We start from the raw sequence: 14,595 nt of genomic DNA, 5'->3' as shown, positions 1-14,595 counted from the left end.
AAAGATGATTAAATTCATAAACTGACTCACCTTCCCAACACCGATAAAAGGAAACTGGCATTTATGTTTCCTGAAAATAATGTAATAATGTACATGTGTACGCTTTTTTATTTTCATTTGAGAACGTAGATACTACTTTGAGAAACAAAAACGCATGCTTTACTGTAAATCTAGTTAGCTTAAACTTGGCTTTCAAATTGTTCGTTCCAAGCAACACACAGAAGACCAGAAAGAGCTGCGTGACATTGTATATGTCAGTAATCATAACTAATTACAATTAGTTTGAAGATTTCGATAACAATAGAGTAGTGTTAGAATTATGTTTATATGTTATTTTGGGAAGCATATTTATTAATTTTACCAAGGCTAGTATAGCTATTTATTCTGTTATACATTGAAGTATTCTAGTAATTAAAAGTCATAGTATTTGCCTCATCACGAAAATATATACAAACTGAAACCGCGCTTTGCTCAAAATATAAAATATAGAAATATTTATCATGGTAGAAACCTTTAAAGTTATCAACTGTTAATTTGAATAAAGTCTAATATTTTCTGATGAAACAATCGCTTTATTAACTTTGGTTTAAGATGGGATGAAATGTTGCAACATCATAAATAATTTACCTATTTTTGTTCCATCATCACTCAGCTTGCATATCATAAAACCATTTTCAGATATCCCGTTGCTGTCCAGTACGATTCCATAGCTGTATAAATCAAAACAGTGTATGATTCATTTCGATTTGTTATCAAAATAGTCACATACTACGTAGATATCCTCATATAATTCTATTCATAACACGTTTTATACCTACGTTTGTCCACCTGGAGAATTCAAATCACACATGTCGCCACCTGCAACAACTCTGAAAAACAAAAATAATTCCAATGATATCTGATTTGAAATAATGTATTTTTACTGAATTGTCTACGCTATCAACTCAAATTTTCTTCTTTAAAATGATAACGCAATGTGGAAAGATTGATATTAACGAAATACATAGTAAATGCAAACTCTATTTTACAACAATTGCCAAACAAGTTATATCAACATATATCAATAACCCCTGTTAGCCCACCTAGGCGAAAGGCAGCTCTGTTACCACTGTGTCACGCGACCAAGCAATCATACAAAATGCGTTAATATACTTTTGCCAACTAATTGATATTTACCTTGAAATTTCCTCGTTCCTTCCATTTGTGCTGGAATTTAAGCCATATTTAGAGGTAAAGATCTTGCCTTTTAGCGTCATTAATGTCCCTGTAGAAATACATAGAATGATAAGTATGAAACAGGGTAAAAATCTCTAGTAGCAAATATGTGTACAACAGTTTCAGGTTTCATGTTTCTACAGGACTTCTGATAAATAACCAAATTTCGATAATAACATGAATGACTTTTTGCAGGAAATGAATCTAGTTCTCGTTCGAATACTGTGATAAGTATATACACATACCAGGGGGTCCTGATGAAGGAATTATTCCTTTGATTGTTGGTGTAAAATCAGATCGAGGCTAAAATGCAAATAAAAAGATTATCCTTCATAATAATCAACGAAATATGTGAATCATAACAAAGTATAGGGAAAGGGAAAATAAAAAGTGCAATTATCTATTCACATAATTCTTTTTATCAATGGTAATTGTTGACATTATAACGTAGCGAATAATATTGATTATTGTTGATTATTCAGTGAAGTAAGAAAAAGAAACTGAATTAGAATTATCAAGGACAGTGTTAACAATTATCAAAATCGTGAGTGATATAAACGTATCTGCAGAATTTTACCTTTCAGTATACAGCCTTTGTCGAAAGAGGCATCTATACGATGGCCCGTATCAGCGACATATTACAACTGCGTGGTTGAAGTTGCTGTACATATACTAAATTGACAAAGTCTACTTCTCAGCTTACTCATTGAAGTAGTTGTGCATAAGTAATTTGACAAAGTGTACATGACCGTTTACTCTTAAGTATTTTTACAACATCAATCTTTTATAACACTCAATTACGTCTGATACGGGTCATCGTACATCTACCTTCAAGCGTCTGCCTGGATATATTTGCTGTTAAGTATTTTTGCGGGATTTATTTTTCTTCCAGTGCATATAGCAAAAAAAAAACAAAAAAACACACACACACAAAAAAGAGTTGTTTTTATTAATTTTCTTTGAGGGCCATGACAGCATAGGTGTATATTGGCATGGTTCCGTGATGATGTTTGTACTGACCATAGAAGAAATGGCTGTGTAAGACTGCCTTGTTTGCATTTATACCCAATGTAATCTTATTGGTTATGTTGTTCACCATAAGACATAAGACTGAGGTACAAAAGACCTACTCATAGACATTGGAATGCCATTTGGCACTTGTCCACAATACCGTGCAATAAGTTTATTATCAAGCCCCAATTGACAGCTTCATATTAGACACAGGTGCATGCTAAACAACACAATTAGTAATACAATATTGTTTAGTGCTAGGTACATAAAGATATGGAAATATTCAACATTAAGAACAATGATGTCTTTGAAACAACAGCAAATCAGAATAAATTTGTATTCGTTTTCGAAATAGCGTTACTACCTCCCACGACACTGGTATGAATTTTGTTCAATATCAAAACGTATGCAAGTTCTAACGATTTCGACACTCATGACTAGTTGATAATCTTAATACAAAAAATCGATAAACCCATGAACATAAAACAAAATATTCAGTAACATTGCCTAGAAAGCATTCCAAACTGATGGCTGATCCTGGATTACGTTTATGTTCGATCTTGGCTTTAACATTTCGAGAACTACGTGTACGACAGACATACCTGGAAGCGGTAGATACCCAGGTTTGGTATATCTTTTCCATCCACAGACACCTGAACGGTGTAATAGTCGTTGGCCATACTGACGCTGAATCGAAGCAGAGTAAAATGAAATAGCAATTAACCCCGTATTATGCGTCCAAACGAGAGAGAGAGAGAGAGAGAGAGAGAGAGAGACAGAGAGAGACAGAGAGAGAGAGAGAGAGAGAGAGAGAGAGAGACAGAGAGAGAGAGAGAGAGAGAAAGGGGGGTGTTCTTAAACAACATAGCAACACCAAACCATTTACATTACGCCATCAACAGGATATAAAGAAATAATGGAAAATGAAAATAATTACTGAAAGTTTCACATAAAACGATTATTATGTGGTTTTGATTTGTTAAGCTCTTTGAGAGGATACTTACCCAAATGTTAAAATTAAATTTACATTAAAACGCCAGCATAATAAAGAATCGAGATTTTTGCCAAGTCACACCAAACTTCACCAATATTTGGGGTTTAGTTTTTTCATATAAACATAGGTGCGAGACTGAGTGGTGTTCCTCAGTTTACTATGTTTCTGTTTTTTCCAAAGTGCGCAGTTTGATCTTACATTTGTTTACATCTTTAATATACAGTTGACCTGACTGCCACTCATACATTACGCAAAGACCCAAGATCATAGCAACTGATCAGCTGGCACCAGACAGTCTGGAAATATTTTCTTTTCAACTAATTGTTGTTTAGATATTACATATTAGGATAAGTGTAAACAATTGATTGAATTAAAGAACAGGTCGTATATTATAAAGTTGTGAAATATCCACTTACGTAGCACAGATTATTTTTGATGTTGACGTTTTTTGAATAATGACAGCACATGGAAATATGTGATGTTTATTCACGAGATACACCTTGTTTCCAAGGTGTTCTGTTCCTGGAAAATGGTTCAAGCTGTTATTGGAAAAGCCTGCTCCTTCAATTGTGACGACAGTACCTCCTTTTAAACTACCCCGACTTGGATATAGTCGAGTCACATAGCCTAGAGGTAAAATGATATAGTATATTCAACTCGGTTTCATAAATTTTTTTTATATATCGGATGGTTCAATGCCATAAACATGATATTTTCCCCCATTTTTTTTACCTAAGTACAAATCATTAATCATCACTTAAATTCAATTAAACAATTACCATTCTTGGTCTAACTTTCCAAATTTCATGTCAGATACATTATAGAAGTTAATATTTAACTGACGGATATTTGCGAACATTATATATTGCCCAAAATAGATACCCAGCGAATAATTATATTTTATATACACAAATAAAAAGAATTTACTTACTGCATGATGTTTACAAAGCATGTTTGCCCGTGGAATTTAAGAGAAGCAATATCATAACATTTGTATATTCAACTCTTTTTCTGTCAATTATACTGACTTCATTCGCTGATGGATTTTAACGAAATTTTGTTGAACAAAAACATGCTTAGCGTTTCTTCCCATACTTTTCAAGCAATTTACCATTGTATGTATGTCGGAAGAATAACAATAGACAAATTTTCTGCAACACACTGTTTCTTTATACACTTATTCAAAATGGCATTATGAAAACCAATGTTGTAAAATACGTTTGATTTCTCTAGTTAATGGCAACGAAAAACGATGAAAACATTGTGTGTAAAAAGGAATCTCAAACCAATATCTTTTCAAAGTTTTGTTAAAATTTGCCAATTAAGAAATTTAAGAACGTTCATTGAAAAGACAATTTATGCCATAAGCTATTAAGTATAGTTAATGTTTTCCAACTCAATTATGTCACAGTACTGAAAAAAGTAATCCCATATTAGATTTTCAAATTTCATAGTGGTAGGAATGCTACGCATTTCTCCATAGATTGAATGCGTTGTTTGTCTATATTGTTACTGGAACGTGCAATATGTTATATAGAGGAAATGATCCTACGAACGCTTGAATGTATTTTTTAATACTTGCAAGATTATTTCATAATAGTACATAGGCATATGCATCCATATCATCAAAATAGAAATATATCCTAAATAATAACTTTAGGCCAAATTAGAACTAGCACAAAACCCCGACTGCCCTGCAGGTAGGGCGTAAGAATCGTACCTGCTGCCCCCATTGCATGATCGTAAGAAGCGACTAAACTTGGGATCTTATCTTTTCTCTTCTTTCTTAACAACTTTCTTCTTCCTAATGTCTCCCTTGACAATGCCTCACTTTTGGCCTTTAGTTGAGCGTTCGCCGCTGTGAGGAAGGTTTTGGGTAGTTGCTACTCCTGCTTAGCGCTCAACATGTTTGGAGTGGGACGACTGGTTCGCCTGTTGTCAGTATAATGTGACCGGGTGGGGTGTGCTTCTGGGTGTCTTCGGCAGTATGTTTCAGTGAGATAGCGCTTTAAATCGGCAAAAGTTCCGGCCTATCGCAAGGAGACTTAACACGAACATACCGCAGCCTCCCAAAACACACATACGCACTCACCACACGCATACATGTCGCACGCACGGGAGGCCTTCCTTAAATGACCTTAGCTGTTAATAGGACGTTAAACAAAATAAACCAAACCAAATCAAACAAAACCCCGATTCAACATAAAGTGTATTTAAGTGACAATAAATGTATATAATGGTTTCTACCACAATACGCTGTGTTATTCCACTCTCAAGCCATTGTATAAATGTCCCGACTGTTGGATATATATATTACTAGTGGAATATAACCTTCCGGCTTTTTGATTGGTCAATAATTTGAACTTTGACCCGAGCTGCAATTATTATTGACGTCATCAATAATCAAATGACGTCACATCACCGGGTCCAGGCTGTCACCTGTACACCTAATTTACACGCGCAAAATAACACTTGGTCACTTTTCCGTTTGATTCAAGCGGAAATTATCGTGGTAGAAACAGGTCACACGACTCGTGATTTTTGGATATTGAATTTATTTCACACTCGTAAGTAATTAACTTTTACAAATAACTTGCTCGTTTGAAATACAGTGTAAATTCCATATCCAACAACCACTCGTTGTGTAACCTCTATTTATACAAGCTTGGATATCATAAAACGGATTTAAGTCCCTGGAAAAACATTGAAATGAAGCATTAAATAGCAAATACACAACTACTAATATGTAGGTACTGATCCAGTGTAAAGCATTAAAATGATGAATAAATTACAACCTTGTTACGTACTTATCATCTGTACAGGTTTCCATCAAAATTGGTTGAGAAACCTTAATTCTCCGTTACGAAGGGAATAAATACAATATGTCATCAATGTTTTACCTACCTGTGCAGATGACAGACAGGTCGTCACGGTGACCACAGTTGTGATTGCCCCAACCATTAAATGAACATTCATCTAATGACAACTCGCGGCCGGTGCATCTAACATTGTCCATCCAGATTCGTCCCGTACCATGTCCGTAGTATGCATCTGTCCTGATGATTGCCACATCGCTGAAACAATCAAAAATAATTAATTATGTAATTGCATAAATCCCACAGCGCAAGCTAGAACTGTTTCCCTCTGGACAACCTATTTCTAAACCTTTCAACGAAACACTCAATCAGAGGCCCCGTTTCCCTAACGTCGGATATCATAAACGCAACAAATATAATCACATTCCTTCTAAACTTAATCTACCAATTTGCGGATTTATCAAACTATGAGCCAACGTTGTTTCCAACCATTGGTCTCTATCCTAGTTACAATGGGAACGGAAATATATATGTCCAGTGTTTTTATACGCCAGTCTACCAAGTTACACCTATTGTTTTTTGACAATACATGAGAAAAATGGTATAGAGCAGTTAGAGACCTCCGTTTTGGTATCAATGGCAAAACAAATTAATAAAAAGTGAGATACACAAGTACCTGTTATATACTGATATCAATATACAAACTAGTAGATTATGAGATATCTAGAATAAAGAAAATATCTGATATTTCAACAAAAGGCCAAAAATTCGTCAGAACTGAAAAACAAAAGGCATACAGAAAGTTATTGGCTAGTCTACAATATAAAGGTTTATTGAAAAAAAAAACACAAAAAAAAAGAAAAAAAAACCCACACACAAACCCCCCCCCCCACCCCCCCCCAAAAAACAAAAAACAAAAACAAAACAAAAACAAAACAAAAACAAAACAAATCAGCAAATTGAAATTTCAAGTACAACGGTCTTTCACTAAATAGGTGAAAATAGCTTTTCGTTTGTATATAACTAGCTTCATTTATAAAGATATAGACGTAGAAAATATAACGAATAAAGAAGATTAAAATCTGACAACAGCAGATATATTTTTCACATTGTTAATAAACAGACCTTTGAAATCCAAGCTGCTGACAAACGACAACAGCGATGTTATTGTTTGCGTAGCGGTCACAGACAGTCCCCCAAACACCGTTATGGTACACTTCTATACGGCCTGCATACTTTGATGTACCTCCCACAAGTCTAACTTGGTTGGTAAGACCTATGTTGATAAAGAGAAGGCATTATTGTATCGATACGTCAATGGTATAAAAGGGTACAACAAAATGACAACATGTTTCCAAATGACAATCAATGCTCTACTTTAGTTTGAAAAGGACCGATAAGGCTATAGCAAAATAATTTCAAACTTGTTTCATATATACTTTTGTTTCCGTTGTATCCAAATATGCTCATCGAAACAAATATGGTGGAAATCCGTTGGTCGGGCGTAAAAAAGTACCTGCTGTTCGCATTTCCTGATCGTAAGGGGCGACTAAATTAGGGATCTTATCTTCTTAGGGGTCTTTCGCAGTATGTTTGAGTAAGGTAGCAATATAATGTCGGTTTAATTTCTTCACAAGGAAACATTTCAGTTCATTTAGTGACGCCGTAAGATTGCCCATCAATGACTTTCAAAATGAAAGGCCATTCATCCTCCAGATGTGATTCCAGGGTGTTTCAATGCACTCTCGATGGTCGCTGTGTTAACCTGAATGATTTTACCAGTTTCCACGTTTTTTGTAAGATTGTTTGAATGGAAATTGGAAAGGTGATTGAACTCCAGGACATTTAGGTTGTCGTACCTCCACAACTGTCTGTGTAAACAGGTTCCGCTAATCACACCCGGGGTGCCAGACCCACCGTTTATCACAATTGTGTCCCCATTCCCTATTTATTCTCCAGACACTTTTTTTTTCCAAATCAACTTTACTCACATGAAATGAAAAGAGTGCAGATATTTACAGGAAATGCCGCATATCCTATCATTTTCATGTCCCTTGTATGGTGTGTTTACTTTATAAAATCACATAAACTGATATCATCATAACAGATTTTATGTCCCCGAGCTACATGGATTCTTAAGGATTTATGTAATAACTTACAAAATGTTAGAAATGATAAACAACTTAAACATTGTCATTATATAAGGTAAATAATATTCACCTGTGTAAAAACGTTGTGGGTTTCGCTTCAAAAATTACGATTTCACTTCTTTTGATATTTTTTTTATCAGAAAATATCAAAACAAGAATGTTAACTAAATAATGAATATAATGATCATTTCATACTTACCTGATACGACGTCTACGTAACACAGGAGTGTAAATAGCACTATGAGCAGCATCCTCTCTGGCCATGGTGGCTCCATGCTCTAGAGTTGGGTGCAGACAACTTCGCGTTATCCTGTACAACACGTATTTATATATATTTGGTGGTAGGCATGCAATGGCTATCAGGTAAGATCAGATGACGAACTGAAATATCGTCTTATGTAATCACCTATCTCAGAGGGCGTGATTTAAAACCCCTATATCAATATGATATATTTGGGGCATTATATATTCGATCATGATAAAAAAAAAAAAGAAAAATGATTTAAATATGGTAGATGTAAATCGCAAAATTTTCTTTATTAAAACGTAAGCTGCACTGGTGAATAAAACTATCGAACTAGAGCCATGGTTCAATCATTGATATTTTGTTTAAACATATCTACATAAACATCTTAACATGATTGGTAAGGTACTTATATATATGCACTTTTTAAAAGCATGTACAAATTAACAACGCATATCCTGAAAAAAAATCTCTTCAGCAGTCTCAAACAACAAAAATATTTTTTTTCAAATGACATAAATGAATCAGTGAACGGTTTAGTGTTAATACCAAATTCAGTTTTATGGTAATGTTTTATTTCATCTTTATTTCCTATATGAATATAAGTTAATGTTAGATTATGACAAAACAACTATTGCAGTTCAAGAATCGAGCCATTTCTCTGAAGCAATTTAATTTACAAAATAATTGTTTCCAACATATTCTGTTTTGTTTTTTAACAATCTGCAACTAAAGAAGTACCCCTTGATGTGCATTGAAATTACAGAATGATATCAAATCTATTTATATGCATTTCGTGACACTGATATGTACACGTATGTAACTACTTAAGTACTCTTATAAAAAAGAAAGGCGTTGTTTGTTACGCCTATAAACACTTTGTAAGTAGAACAAGACAATGATATAGTGGCACTCACGTACAGGTGCTATAAGGAAGTTTTACCTATGGGGGAAAAAACACAAGAGGCCCAATGGGCCTGTATCGCTCACCTGGATCTACAGCAACTTTGAGGTTGATCTAGAAGATTTCTGCAGATACTATGATGATTACCATTTAATTCAAATATCAGAGTAAGCTAGGTTTATTCCTGTCAATAAATATTCTGCTAGTGCTTCATCTCAACAAACTATTGGCATAATATCAGGTCTCAAAGTCTTTTGGCTATCGAAAAATCATTGTTTAAAGATTTAAAACTGCTTGACACTTGTGACCTCAAATGTAGGTCAAGGTCATTTGCTTGAAAAAACTTGGTAGCCCTTCAGTTCACCCGAGTATCCTACATGCCTAATATCAAGTCCATGTGACTCTTGGTTCTGGAGAAGTTGTTAAATTATTTTAGCCTATATGACCCATGTGACCCTGAAAGACGGTCAAGGTCATTCATTTGAACAAACTTGGTAGCCCTTCACCCCAGCATGCTTTAGGCCCAATATCAAGTCCCTGAGCCTCTAGGTTATTAAGAAGTCTTTAAAATAGTTTAGCCTAATTCACCCATGTGACTTTGAATGTAGGTCAATGTCATTCATTTGAACAAACTTGGTAGCACTTCATCCAGCATGCTACAGGGCCAATATCACGTCCTTTTGGCCTCTTGGTTATTGAAAAGAAGTCGTTTGCAGATTTTTAGTCTATTTGACCCATGCGACCTTGAATGAAGTTCAAGTTCATTCATTTGAAAAAAAAACTTGGTAGCCCTTCATCCCAGCATGCCACAGACTCAATATCAAGTCCCTAGGCCTCTTTGTTATTGAGAAGTTTTTGCCTATTTGACCCATTTGACCTTGAATGTAGCTCAAGGTTATTCATTTGAACAAACTTGGTAGTACTTTGCCCAAGCATGCTACAGGACCAATATCAAGTCCCTGGACCTCTTGGTTATTGAGAAGAAGTTGTTTGAAGATTTTGGCCTGTTTGACCCGTGTGACCTTTAATGAAGGTCAAGATCATTCATTTGAACAAACTTGGTAGCCCTTTGCCCCAGCATGCTACAGGCCAACCATCATCTTGGTTAATGAGAAGAGATTGTTAAAAGGGAAAAGTTGACGCCGAACGGCCGGACGGCCGTACTCACTCAACATCCTTGTGGGGTGCTTTTACCGATTCATTGCGTCATAATATCTTTGTCGCCTACAGAAGACTTTTTTTCTCTTTTTTTACCCATAAATCAACATGAAATCTCACTGCGCATGTGCTTTCTTAGCGACGAAATGAACGGAAATAAAAACAGATTTTGAAATTCTGATCGGCTTGTGCCGTGCACCCCACAATTAAATTGACAGACAAAACACTGTACCTCACTAGTCGACCTTGGCCATTCATCCGGACAGACGGATGGACGACGCACCACGGCATAAGCTAACTTGCATTTCGGGCAGGTGAGCTAGAAAAACAACTATTGCAGTTCAAGAATCGAACCATTTCTCCCGTGCAAATAATGTACAAAATAATTGTTTCCAACATATTCCGTTTTGTTCTTTAACAACTGGAAACTAAGGAAGTACCCCTTGAGATGCTTTGAAATTACTGAATGATACAAAATCTATCTATATGCATTTCGTGATATGTACACGTATGCAACTACTTAAGTACTCTTATAATAAAGAAAGGCGTTGTTTGTTACGCCTATAAACACTTTGTAAGTAGAACAAGACACTGATATAGTGGCACTCACGTACAGGTGCTATAAGGAAGCTTTACTCATGGGAAAATATACATACGAAGGTTGATTAATATGTTGTGAGCCCCGTATTGAAGGAGGTACTCTAGGATGCTCTTTAGAATCCTACTATTCTTTGACTATATAGGGCCGTGTACCCAAGGACTGATCTCATTTTCTTAGTTTATATCGACGAGGTAGCTCTCTAAAGTAAACAAGACAAGCAGCTTTTGCAAAATGGTCAAAATCGGTTAGGGTTAGGGTGAAAAGGTTTGTCATTGCCATGGCTGCCATTCACGATTGTGGCTTTAAATTGATTGAGCATCCGCCTTATTCACCTGATCTCGCTCCATCAGACTTTCATCTATTTCCAAAACTGAAAACAGGCACGCACTTTCAGTCCGATGATGACGTCATACATGTAGCCAATAAAAAGGGGTTCTTTAAAAGTAGCATTGAGGCCCTTAAACACCGCTGGCAAACGTTTATAGATACTGAATGTTGAAAAATAATACAATACACCGTATGTCCGAAAATTCAAATCCTTCAATATGAGGCTCACAACTTATCAATCAGCCCTCGTTATGTCACCAGCTCCAGATTTATATTTAGGAAGAATAAAATAAAGGTGATGCTTTCTATTTAAGTTAGAGGCTGTCAAATGAGTTATATTCAGAAACTAACTTAATAGTGCTTTAGTTGATGAGGTTTTGATATATCAAATATCAACTTTTTCGATTATGAATCACATTAAACAACTTTCGTATGTGTTTGTTATTGCAAAAGAGTTACAGGCTGATGAACAGGAAATAAAATGATAAACACATACATTACCATTTGTAGGCTTGGTTGACTTGGTTATGTACTGTATACGGGACATATTCTGAAAAGAGTCCAAGATCAAATGGTCTTACTTAAGGGTTATTCGCACATATTAGGAGTTTAATTTCATGATTTTAATGAATCTCTACAGATGTTCTTCTGAAAATGCTAATAGCAACTCTATCTGATTGAGCTAGTATTCACAATATTTCTTTTTTGCTAAATACCAATCGGAAGTACACCTATATGTTTCGGTTAATCTCATCCGTCGTCAGAATGTGTAAATGCGTCTTATGCATGAGTTTATATAGGCATGGAATTCGTTATAACGTGTTTTTTCGCGTTATTACGTGTTTTGATTTGCGTTATTACGTGTTGTTTTCTCGTTATTTCGTGTTTCGATTTACGTTATTGCGTGTTTTTTCGCGTTATTACGTGTTTCTATTAGCTTTATTTCGCTATTTTATTATTTTGTTATTACGTGGTCGGATTTGCGTTATTTCGTATCTTATCGCATTATTATGCCTTTTTCAGCGTTATAACGCAAATAAGCGGCTTTCTTTCCGTAATTACGTATTTTTTCGCGTTATAACGTGTATCAATTAACTGTATTTTATCTTATTGACATAAAGGTTTTCGTACTATCCAATTGAATGATAACTTTTGCAATAACAAGAGGCCTAATGGGCCTATATCGCTCATCTGGCTATACCGCAACTTTGAAGTTGATCTAGGTCATTTCTACAGATATTATGCTGATTACCTCTTTATTCAAATATCATAGTAGGCTAGGTTTATCCATGTCAATACATTTTCTAGTCCTTCATTCCAGTATACTACTGGCCTAATATCGGGTCTTTTGGCTATCGAGAAATTATTGTTTCAAGATTTAAACCTATTTGACCTACATGACCTTGAATGAAGGTCAAGGCCATTCATTTGAACAAACTTGGTAGCCCTTCATTTCAACATGCTACATGACCCTGGGCCTGTTTGCTTTTGAGAAGTCGTCTGAAGATTTTAGTCTATTTGATTCATGTGACCGTGAATGAAGGTCAAGGTAATTAATTTGAACAAACTTGGTAGCACTTCATCCAAGGATACAGGTCCAATATTAACTCATTGGGCCTCTTGGTTATTGACAAGAAATTGTTGCAAGATTAAAGCCTATTTGGCCCATGTGACCTTGAATGGAGGTCAAGGCCATTCATTTGAACAAACTTGGTAGTCCTTCACCTCAGCATGCTACAGGCCTAAAATCAAGTCCCTGGGCCTCTCGGTTAGTAAGAAGAATTTGTTTAAAGGAAAAAGTTGACGTTGGACGGACGATGGACGACGAATGCCGCACCACGGCTCCAGATTTATATTAAGAACAACAAAATAAAGGGGATGTTTTCTATTTAAGTTAGAGGCTGTCAAATGAGTTATATGCAGAAACTAACTTAGTAGTGCTTTAGTTGTTGAGGTTTTGATATAGCAAATAGCATCTGGTTTGGGTTATTTCGTATTTTATTCATTATTACGCCTTTCTTTTGCGTTATAACGCAAATCAGCTACTTTATTTCGGTAATAACGTGTTTTTTCGCGTTATAATGTGTATTAGTTAACTATATTTTATCTTACTGACACTCATAGGCTCTCGTACTATCCAATTGAATGAGAACACTTATAAATAAAATTTGTGAAATGAAAGGTACCTTGAGTTGGTCTTATTTCTATCATGACTCAAATAGGTAGCAAGAACGCAACATAGGGGATGTACTATATACAATGTTTACCTCACAGTTTAGTGGTAAGCTCACATCGTTGTTTAGGTTTTTAGTAAAGATCTGCTTTCAAATATTATGCTACATACCAAATGAAAATAAGAATAAGATAATATATATAGCTTTCTAGTTGATTTTTGCAAAAGGCAGCAAATATCAAAAATGTAATCTTGCTTGGATCTCATGCCTCAATGATTATCCTATACAGACTAAAACATCCTGTAGATAGATCACTTAATAGTCAGTATCTTAGAAAATTGTTGAATGTTTCCACAGGTAAACCGAATGAATTTTACTGAACAATGCAATATCATTAAGCTTTATAAGCTATATACCATAAACAAAAATTGATATCATGCTATGAATTAGTTTCCATTGATTTTTTCTTCTCCAAATAGGATAAGTACAATAAATCTCCGTTGTTGTTAAAATGGCAGTAAACATTTTGATAAAGTATAATAATAATAGTCAAGTATATGACTGATATAGAGGTAACTCACAAATTGAAGTGTTACACTTGAAGCAAGAAAGGGAAATAATGCAAACCTGAATAACCCTATGTAAATTGACTATGTGACAATATCATAAATCAATATGTCATACTATTTCTGTCATTTAATTACCTAAATACGCTGTATGTAATAAGGACACTTTATAGGTGATGTGATATCACCACGTTTACCATACAGCCTAACATGTCGTTGTTAACGTTTTAAGTAGAGATATGTTTTAAGATCAGATGATTTATATCACTTCCTACCAAACATAAAACAAGAGGTACAGAGGGCCTGTATCGCTCATCTGGTATATTTGAGCAAACATTAAAATAATCTTTATGTTCCATTTGCTAATACCTTGTTTGATGATGTATGATTATGTTGTGGGGATCTCAACTGCTTCAACTCCTTTGGATCATCTGA

Source organism: Pecten maximus, chromosome 13, assembly GCF_902652985.1.
Source record: "Pecten maximus chromosome 13, xPecMax1.1, whole genome shotgun sequence".
Taxonomy (NCBI): domain Eukaryota; kingdom Metazoa; phylum Mollusca; class Bivalvia; order Pectinida; family Pectinidae; genus Pecten; species Pecten maximus.
This window is presented reverse-complemented; position numbering follows the sequence as displayed.